Genomic DNA, 11,459 nt, shown 5'->3' with positions numbered 1-11,459 from the left:
AATAATATCCTAAATTATATAAATCGACAGCTTAAAAAAAATCAAAAAACTTTCCATTAAGATTTTTTAGTTTTAAATTATTTTTTTTATATAGCTTTCATTGCTCAGTTGGTTAGAGCATCCGTTTAGTAAGCGGGAGGTCTTGAGTTCAACTCTCAATGAAAGCATAATATATTTATTTAACTTTTTTATGAGCAAGTTGTCTATTTTGAAATTATTTTTTATACAATATTATTATAATAGTTACCAATAACTACTACAACGTATAATAATTACTCAATATAACTTTTTATTTACCTATTTTACGAGCAAAACATCTTTTTAAAAAAGTTCTAACTCTCAATGAAAGCATAATATATTTATTTGTCTTTTTTATGAGCAAGTTGTCTTTTTTGAAATTATCTTTTATACAATATTATTATAATAGTTACCAATAGCTACTACAACATATAATAATTACTCAATATATTTTTTTTATTTACCTATTTTACGAGCAAAACATCTTTTTTAAAAAGTTAACTCTCGCATAATATATTTATTTGTCTTTTTTATGAGCAAATTGTCTTTTTTGAAATTATCTTTCATACAATATTATTATAATAGTTACCAATATCTACTACAACTTGATTAATTTAAATTAATTTTGATGAACTTTAAATAATTTTGATCAAGTTGATAAAAAATATTTTGATATAATAGTGTTGATATAGAATTTAATATTTTAAAATTTAAGATTTACCCACAGTATATAAAAAGCTATTTGGTAGTTGTTATAGCATGTAGAAGCTACTCGGTAGCTGCTATAACGTGTATAAATTATTTGGTAACTATTATAAGTGAAAATCAATTATTTCAGAGTTTAGGTTCTTTAAACCTTTCTGATGGGTAATTCACTAATCAATCATTTTTTACAAAATATGAATTGGTAACAATATTGCCTCTAATATATGTGAACCACAAGATTAAAACATGTAACTCACAGTGATCTCCCAAGACGAACTTGGTCATTGTTTGACATTGGAAGAGCGATCATGAATGAAATCGGAAAGTTCTTCGAGTTTCACGAGCCAAATCCCTTTTGTCCTAATGTTCTCCTTTGCCCACCGTCACCTCCACTGTGCACACAATGATCACCCTCTCTTTTTTTTTCGATTGCTCTTGGATGCATCATTATATAAGCTGAGTGAGGAAGACGAAGGGGAAGGGACAACCCTTCGTCTCCTTGACGTTTGCAACAATGAGGGAGACGAAAGGGAAGCAACGCCCCTTTGTCTCCTCAACGTCCAACATCTCCCACTCGTTCAAGTCAATCCATAAATGTTATATGGTCACAAAGACCATGTAAGCCACATAAATTACAAGATGATCATGTGACAAGGCTAAAGCAAAACATTAATTGGTCACAAATACCAAATAAGTCAAATAAACTTTATGATGATCAGGTCATAAAGACCAGAGCATCAATTAATTAGTCACAAAGACCAAGTAAGAACATCCATTACATACATTAGGAAAAATGGTTCATGCGACAGCAAGCACACTGAGCATTCATTGCTAAGAAAATTGTTATACCTTACATAACTGCTTTATAGAACGAATCAGAGACATTAAAAACTTGCATTTACCCCAAATTAAATTATTTACATCAATATGAACATCTCTAATTACTCATAATGACTATTATGTCAAGAACATATTCAACATCTCCAATCAATACAATTATTTGCAATTACATTTTATGTACTGAACTAAAAATATAACTGGTACTAGTGAATAAATATCACAGATATAAATCAATCTTAATATTCCTTTTTAGCTAGAATATATTTATTCTAATCAGTCATTTTTCTAGTTATGTTCCATAGACCGAATTACCCATAGCCAATAGAAAACATGCTAAAGTAGCATCACTGATTAGAACTTCAAGTAGACAGCTAAATAGTCACTTAGGGTAAGATTTGAGATTAACTTATAATTTCAAGGGTCTCACATAGTAAAGAAGCAGGGATCCATTCTCCTACTACCATTCTTATTGTCATAACACATATGGTATGAATCAGATGCTACGATGTTATTCTCTTTACTAAAAAAAGCGCATATTTTTTTCTAAAATTTAACATAGTATAGATTTCCATCTAGACATACCTAATGTCTAATCCTGAATTCAACATATGAATTCCAATATGACCTTAACTAGATTCACTAAATGGTGCGTTCATTTACTCTAATCATTATATAAATGATTTTATCTTGACACAATTATCAAAATGACCTTAACTTATAGATATGTCTATATTCACAACTACATAAGTTATCTCATAAGCAATAGTCTTACCTCTATTTATACTTAACAAACAGAGATGATTGTCCATGTGAGTGGACCAATCTCAATCTATCATCATGCTTATAGAGACTTTTATTCGAATGTAACAAAGACATATATACTGAATAGATTATGACATTTTTCATTTATCAAAATATCTTTACAAAAAATTACATTCTTTGAAGTCCCAAAGACTTCACATGTCCTTGAAATAACTCTTTAGTCAATGACTTAGTAACATGATCGGTAAGCATATTTCATGTAGAGATGCACTTAAGAATTATCCTTTTCTTGTCAACAATATCTCTTACAAAATTATACTTAATTTCTATATACTTACTTTTGTTGTGATATTTGGGATCCTTGGAAAACGTTATAGCAGCTTGACTGTCACAGTACACTGTAACAGGACTCCCACTGTCCTCAGCAATCTTCAGATGCTTCAAGAATCTTATTAGACAGATAGCCTCTTACACAGTCGTCGCATAAGCCACATACTTAGCTTCCATTGTCGACAAGGCTACACAAGCCTGCTTCTTGCTGTTCCATGAGATGGCACCACTATTCAGTAAGAAGGTATAGCCAGATGTGGTTTTTTTGTCATCAAGGTCCCCTGCCCAATCTGTATCTGTGTAGTTACTTAGGCTCATATTTGATCCTTGGAAACTGAGGCAATTCCTTTGAGATATCTGAATATTCTTTTAACCACTTTTTAGTGTCTCGATCCTGGGTTTGACTAGAAACGACTAACTAAGCCAACAACATAACTTATATCAGGATGAGTACACAACATAGTGTACATTAAACTACTAATAGCATTACATATGATTTTTCTTCATTTTGGCTATTTCCTCAGAAGTCTTGGGATACATATTTTTACTCAAAATAGTACCTCTCGCTATAGGTGTCTGCTCAATGTTGCAATTTGACATATTGAAATATTGTAGCATCTTAGTGACATAAGCTTTTTGAGACAAATCGAAAAGCATTTTTGATCGATCTCTAATGATCTTTACTCCTAAGATGTACTCTGCCTCTCCCATATCTATTATGCCAAATTGTGATGAAAACTAGGATTTGACTTATATCACACACTTTATGTCACTTCCAACTATTAGCATATCATCAACATATAATGATAAAATGATAAAAAAAAATTTCCTTTCTTAGATAAACACAATGATTCTCATTGATCATTTCAAAACCATAAGATAAAACGACTTCATTAAATCTTATGTTCCATTATCTTGATGTTTGCTCCAGCCCATATATAGGCTTCTTAAGTCTACAACTCTATTTTCTTGGCTGTAGCAATGTAACCTTCTAACTGTGTCATATAAATTTCTTCATTAAGATTACCATTACAGGAAGTCATTTTTACATCCATCTGATGTAATTTCATGTCAAATTATGCTACTATAGCTAGGATGATACATATTGACACAAACTTCACAACTGAGGAGGATGTCTCATCAAAATCAATATCCTCCAGTTGGGTATATCCTTTTGCAAATAAATGAACCTTGTATCGATTAATTGAACCATCTGTTTTCCTCTTTATCTTAAGAATCCACTTATTCCCAAAAGTCCTTCGGTCATGAGGAAGATCAACTAAATCCCAAACTTGATTATTTCTCATTGACTTTATCTCCTCATCCATTGTAATTTTCTATTTTTTTTTCTTACTGAGCTTCTCAAAGCTTCCTCAACTGCCCGAGGTTCCTCATCGTCAACTAGGAGAATCATCAATGCCTCATTTTCAATGTCAAACCTGTTGGATCGAGATGCGCTAGAGGGGGGTGAATAGCGCTCGTGGCTATTTCGTTCGAGTTAAAATGTATCGAGTAGATAAACGCAGCGAAAAGGAAAAGAACAAACGCTAACACAAGTTGGTTACTTGATTCGGAGCTTGTGGCGACTCCTACTCCAAGGCCCACAATCGTTGATCGCTTCTGGTGGGCAACAACTATAAGATCGGAAAATGTTATTACAAATTAAGTACAATGTAAAAGCAGTAAAGAAACTTTATACCGACAACAGAATACTGGAAACTAAAGCTTCGGGTTGTCGAGATGTTGTTGCAGCACTTCGGGATCGTCTCGTTAGCAGCTTGTAGCAGAGGAATAGCTTAGAATGTGACATCTCTAGCTGCTGGTCGAGACCCTCTTATATAGGGTGTTCAAGGCGCTTCCATCAAGCTCCAGGGCGCCTCCAACCCGAAATTATATCCCGAAATCAACTTTGTGATAAGCCTCTACTCGCCGCCCATTATCCATCTGAAGGCGCCTCCAATACCACTCCAAGGCGCCTCCAAACAGCGGTTCAAGGCGCCTCCAATGCCACTCCAAGGCGCCTCCAAGCAGTGGTTCAAGGCGCCTCCAATCCCCATGAAGGCAGCTCCACTTCGCAGCCAGCTTCAGCCTTGCACCCGAGGCGGCTCCAAGCTCCATGGAGGCGCCTCAGACACTGTTCATCCGAGGTGTGACAAGCTCCTTTGTTCCTGCAAAATGTGTTAGTCCCAAACACATACCCTGCAAAACAAAGTTAGCACATAATAGTCATAGTAAATATTGACAGTCTCCGGACTGTCCGGGTCTGACTTCGAATTTTCGACCGGAAACCCTAGGTCGACCCGACGCCTACTGTTCTCTCTGCAGGGAACATGTCCTCACATACTCCTCTCAGGAGAGTTATCTGTTGCCAGTACGATCCTCCAGATCGACTAGGTTTTTGCTCAGGGCTCGATGCTTCCGGACTTTCTGCTGGACGTCCGCTCCCTGACCCATCCAGTCTTCCACCTGGTCACAACACCAGGACTTTCCACCTAGGTTTACCATCCCCTAGGACTTTTGCTTGAAGCCCTCGACCCGCTAAGACTTTTCGCATAGGGTTACCACCCCCTATGACCTAGGGTTACCACCCCCTAGGGTTTTCCACCTGCCTAATCGCAGTTAGGACTTTTGCCTAAGTACACTTAGGACTTTCCTGCAAGCTCATTTAAACTGTTAGATCACAAAACAACTTAACTTTAAACTCTTTGTCATTATCAAAACATGGGTTTGATCGTCGGATGCTTCCCGCACTAACAATCTCCCTCTTTTTGATTATGACAACTGAAATTCAAAGTTAAGTACAAACAAACATAAGTAAACAGATGCATAAGTAACAATTTTTAAAGTTTTAGTATAAGCAAGCATAAGTAAACAATTTTAGACTCAACTAAAGCTTAAGCTAAAACTTTAAAGTGTGAGGCTCCCCTTTAATTAGAGCTTTCTTTTGAATTTTATGCTACTCTCCCCATTTGCCATATATCAAAAACTTGCGGAGGGAAAGAGTAAGATGTTTTTGTTTTCCGATACTTCGTTATAGGAAAATAACTTTAGATAAACGAAAAACCATTAAGTGTGTGGAAAACTTAAGTTATGTAATAAAGCAACGTAAGACTGAAACCAGAGAATTTCTCTGGCACCAATGAACCATGGGATGTTCAGTCATGATTCAAAACCCTAGAGAGCATAATGGAGCTACTGGACTTGCCGGAGGTAGAAAAGATTAAGTGCGCTTCCTTCTGCTTTACTGGTGATGCAAGAATGTGGTGGGAACGGGTCAAGGCAAAATGAAAAGTGGATTAAATGGCCTGGTCTGACTTCGAGACCGAGTTTTTTGAAGAGTTCTTCCATATGCGAGTCATGAATAAACATTATGATGAGTTCACGGAATTTCGACAAGGAGATTTATCAGTGGACGAAGCCATGAAGAAATTCAATAGACTAGCTCGCCTATGCCCCGAGCTAGTCAGCACGGAACGAGAAAGGGTGAGGCTAATGCTCAAAATGTTGAGGTCGGAGATAGCCCTAAATATAGCTGGCGGAATTAATAGACCGTAGACTGCAGAAGAGCTGATTAGTAGTGCCCTGATCACGGAGCATTACCTGAACAGTATCAAGCAGCAGAAGCTAGTACTGATTGAGAATAAAGGTCAAGGGAGTTTTGGCACTCAGAAACCTCAGAGCCATGGCTCAACTTGGAAGGGGAGCTCCAAAAGAAAGTAGTGGGGTAATAAAAAGGGAGGATCCGTAAGCAAGCAACCTAAGTATGCTACGTGTTCCACGTGCAGAAAGATGCATCCTGAAATCTGTCACAAGGGCACTAGTGGCTATTATACGTGTGTTCAAGAGGGGCATATGACCAAGAATTGCCCGACCAGGATCAACCTACCCCCTGCACAACCTGTACAATATGGAGGCAAGCATGCACAACTACACCAGATGCAGGTCGCGTTGGAGGGTCCTCATATTAACCAAGATAGACTAGAGGCTCCACCAAGTTCTACAAATGCTCAAGTTTTCTCTCTTACCAGAGAGGAGGTAGCAAACGTCTCCACTGTTGTCACAGATCAGATATGCATTTTTAGTCAATATGCAACTGTGTTATTTGATACTGGGGCAACCCATTCGTTTGTCTCCATAGCATTTGCTGAAAGAATAGGTATACCCTTAGAGGACCTACATGGACAATTCTTAACAACGCTACCCTCGGGAGAGATAATGACATCTACGCACTAGCTACGTACGGTACCAGTCAAAATTTCAGACAGAGAACTGAACAGTGATATGATAATGCTGAACATGTCTGATTATGATGTTATTTTTGGGATGGACTTTCTGAGCAAGTATGATGCTTCCATCGAGTACCGTAAGCAATGAGTCTTGTTCCAACCTGAGGCAGAGCCTAAGTTTGAGTTTATCGGAGAATCAAAGAAGAGAACCCAGAAGTTCTTATCGACCATAAAAGCTCGGAAAATGTTAGCCGATGGATGTGCTGGGTTTCTAGCTCATGTAGTTAACACCCAGCAAGAAAGAGCCCAAAAGCTAGAGGAAGTTTGAGTCGTATGTGACTACTCAGAAGTGTTTTCGGGATGAGTTGCCAGGTTTAACTCCAGATAGAGAAATTGAATTTGAGATTGAACTCATTCCTGGTACCCATCCAATCTCAAAAGCACCTTACCGCATGGCTCCGGTAGAATTGAAAAAACATCAGGGACAGCTACAGGAGCTACTCGACAAAGGTTTTATTTGCCCTAGTCACTCACCATGGGGAGCTCCGGTGTTGTTCGTAAAGAAGAAGGACGGGTCCATGCAAATGTGTGTGGACTACCGAGCGCTGAACAAAGTCACAATCAAGAACAGGTATCCCTTGCCGAGAATTGATAATCTATTTGATTAGTTAAAGGGAGCCACCGTCTTTTCCAAGATAGACTTGCGGTTTGGATATCATCAAGTGAAAGTGAAAGAGGTTGATGTACCAAAGACGACACTTCGAACGAGGTACGAGCACTACGAGTTTGTAGTTTTGTCTTTTGGAGTGACGAACGCTCCTGCTACATTTATGGATCTGATGAACAGAGTATTCAAAGCATATTTAGACAAGTTTGTAATTGTCTTCATAGACGATATCCTTATATACTCCAGAACCTAAAAAGAACATGCTGAACATCTGAGGACAGTATTACAGATTCTTCAACAGAGCCAGTTGTACGCAAAGTTCTCCAAGTGTGAGTTCTAGCTCGATCAAGTGTCCTTCTTAGGTCACATTATTTCCAAAGATGGAGTTATGGTGGACCCGATAAAAATAGAAGCTGTGAGTAACTGGAATAGACCTAAGAATGTCAGTGAAATTAGAAGTTTCCTTGGGTTAGCAGGGTACTACATGAAATTTGTAGAGAACTTCTCAAGGATCACTTCCCCATTGACAGTACTTACCAGAAAGAACAGAAAATTTGAGTGGACAGAGGATTGTGAAAAGAGTTTCACTGAACTAAAAAGGAGACTGACCAGTGCTCTAATCCTGACTCTTCTAGAGAATAACGAGAGCTTCGATATTTACAGCGATGCTTCTAAATTGGGGATCGGGGATGTACTAATGCAGAATGGCAAAGTCATTGCCTATGCCTCGAGACAACTCAAGGATTATGAGAAGAACTATCCTACTCATGACCTTGAGTTAGTAGTGGTAGTCTTCGCTCTCAAGATTTGGAGGCATTACTTATACAGAGCTCAGTGCAAGATTTAGACAGATCACCAGAGTTTTAGGTATTTTTTCACTCAGAAAGACCTGAACATGAGACAGCGGAGATGGCTGGAGCTGGTCAAAGACTATGACTGTGAAATCCTCTACCATCTGGGGAAAGCGAACAAAATGACAGATGCACTAAGTAGGAAATCTTGTGCAACATTATTGTCTATATCTGCTATGTCCCATCCCCTATAGAAAGAAATAGTAAATTTTAGGCTTGAAATTATTACTGGGCAGCTCTCCACTTTGACACTAGTGTCAACCCTACTTGATGATATACAGAATGGGAAAGATGAAGATCCTAATTTTCAGAAGATTAAGCAGGGAATACAGGAAGGAGAAAATGGGGAGTTACGAGTATCAGACTGTGGGATACTATATTACGGTAATCGCCTCTATGTCCCTAATCAAGAAGAACTGTGAAAGAAAATTCTAGATGAAGCCCATGGAACACCCTATGCAATGCATCCAGGTTCCACCAAGATGTATCAAGATATAAAGGAACGCTTCTGGTGGTCTGGAATGAAAAGAGATATTGCTATATATGTCAGTACCTGCCTGACTTGTCAATGGGTTAAAACAGAACATCAGAGACCAGGCAGAGTTCTGCAGCATATCCAGATCCCAGAGCGGAAGTGAGAGGATATATCTATGGATTTTATATTAGGGTTACCCAGAACCACGAATGGTTACGACGCTATTTGGGTAATAGTGGATAGATTGATTAAGTCTGCTCATTTTCTAGCTATCAGAATATCCTACTCTATTGAACAGTTAGCGCAATTGTACATTAAAGATGTCATCAGATTGCATGGAGTTCCCAAAATCATAATTTCTGATAAAGATAGTCGTTTTACTTCACACTTCTGGGAGTGTGTTCAGAGAGCTCTTGGCACTAAGCTGCGGTTTAGCACTGCATTTCATCCTCAAACTGACGGGCAAACAGAATGAGTGAACCAAGTTTTGGAGGATATGTTAGGGGCTTGTGCCTTAGATTTCAAAGGGAGCTGGTGTTGATACCTATACTTAGCATAATTCACATACAACAACAGCTATCAAGCTACTATTGGAATGACACCCTACGAGGCTTTATATGGGAGGAGATGTAGATCTCCTATCTGTTGGTATGAAGGCGGTGAAAAGAAAGAAATGAGACTCCAGACATACCTTATCTAGGACACCACCAAAGTCATTCAGAACATTCGCCAGAGAATAGAAACTGCTTAGAGCAGGCAAAAGAGCTATGCGGATGTGCGCCGAAGATCGCTGGAATTTGAAGCTGGGAACTCAGTGTTCCTCAAAGTAGCTCCTATGAAAGGAGTAATGCGGTTTGGAAAGAAAGGAAAGTTGAGTCAACGTTATGTGGGACCATACCTGATCACTAGAAGGGTGGGCAAGGTAGCTTATGAGTTAGAACTACCTCAGGAAATGTCAGCCATCCATAATGTATTCCATGTCTCAATGCTGAAGAAGCATGTTCCCGAAATAAACCAAGTGATTGAGCCACAGACGGTACAAGTTTAAAAGGATTTCAGTTATGAAAGTTGACCTATTCAGATAATAGATCGAGAAGTTAAGAAGCTGAGGAACAAGGAGATACCGTTAGTAAAGATGTTGTAGCAATTCAACGGTATGAAGAGGCAACATGGGAACGCAAGAACGATATGAGACAGAAGTATCCACACTTGTTTTAAGTTTGAGGACGAACTTTTTATAAGGTATGGGAATTGCAACATCCATAAAGTTTCTATTCCAAAAGAGCAAAAAGAAATAGAAGAAGAGAAAAGAAATAAAATTATATTCATAAATGGCCCATGCTAGGATTAAACCCTAGACCTCTTACTTGAGATTTGTTTAAGTAGCCATTAGGTGGTGGTAAAGCATCACATTGGTAATAGGAAACAATTCCTTATATGTAGGTTATGTGGGAAGAGATGCTTCAACTTCCACTTAGTATAAAAGGGAATGGAAGAGACCAAAACCTAAAATCTTTTCATTTCCTCTTCTCCTTTAGCAGAAATTTCTTCCTCCTCCCTTCAAATTTCGGCCAAGAACCTTAGGGTTTCATCCTTTGAAGCTTTTCAAGAGGAGAATCTAAGAGGAGGGTTTTCTTCCGGGGATTAGTACGTGGGTGAAGAGAAATCCGGAGGCCAAGGCATACACGGGAGGCTTATTCTCCCAAAACCCTAGTGGTATAATTGTAAGAAATAGCGAAAGGATGTAAGTATCTCTCACCTGCAGTATAAGTTGCTTCGATGTTACATATATTGATACGTTTTAAGCATGTAAAGGAAGATGCATGTTATGAGATGTTTATTGCATATTAAGAAAAGATAGATGCTATGATATATAAGATGCCCTCCAAGTTTGGGATTAAGAGCAATGCTAGAGTATCTTGATTTGCTTCTCATTAAGTTTTAGGACTAAGAAGCATAATCAAGTGCCCTAAAGTGCTTCCCTAGAAGTGTGAGGGATTAAGCGCACATAAGGTGCTTGTTGAAATGACAAGTAAGTTCAAGTATAAGAAAACAGTATTTAAAAGAAAGTATTTTACTTTAGAAAAACATGTACTGGACACAAGGTCCATGGGTGGGCTCCTAGATTGCCCCTAAGCTCCTAGATCACATAGTAGTACCTTGATAGGTTCGGGATTAGCTACCTCGGATCTTATTAAGGATGCGCGCAAAGTGGTACAATGTCGGGCCCAAAGTAAGTTGATTATTATTTTCACTAATTATGTAATATAAATTTTTCAAACTTTATGGTTTGTCTTAGTGGAAGTTTCCTAAGTAGAGAATTTGAGTCATATTGGGTAGCCTTGATGAACTCTATAATATCCTAAGATTCCTGTGTTCCTTACATTACTAGCAATGTTTTAAATTGATGGTTTGCATGATAAACTGGTTTAAAAATATATGTCATGTACATATTTCTGAAGTATGGTTTTAGCGTGAATTACAGTCAAGTGCATATTTTACGTTTTCCCAAGCAGTTCTAAAAAGCATGCTCTCTTTTAATGTATCGTTTTGTGAGTAGATGATACTTACTAAGCATTTGCTTA

At 38.0% G+C, this 11,459-nt stretch overlaps 1 non-coding gene across 1 annotated transcript; it reads left to right on the top strand.

Moving 5' to 3' along the window:
• Positions 1–93: 93 nt before the first annotated feature.
• On the top strand, positions 94–167 carry TRNAT-AGU. Its single transcript has one exon. It is a non-coding gene; the product is annotated as a tRNA-Thr (tRNA).
• Positions 168–11,459: the final 11,292 nt, after the last annotated feature.

This window comes from Zingiber officinale, chromosome 4B (genome assembly GCF_018446385.1).
Source record: "Zingiber officinale cultivar Zhangliang chromosome 4B, Zo_v1.1, whole genome shotgun sequence".
NCBI lineage: Eukaryota > Viridiplantae > Streptophyta > Magnoliopsida > Zingiberales > Zingiberaceae > Zingiber > Zingiber officinale.
This window is presented reverse-complemented; position numbering and strand designations above follow the sequence as displayed.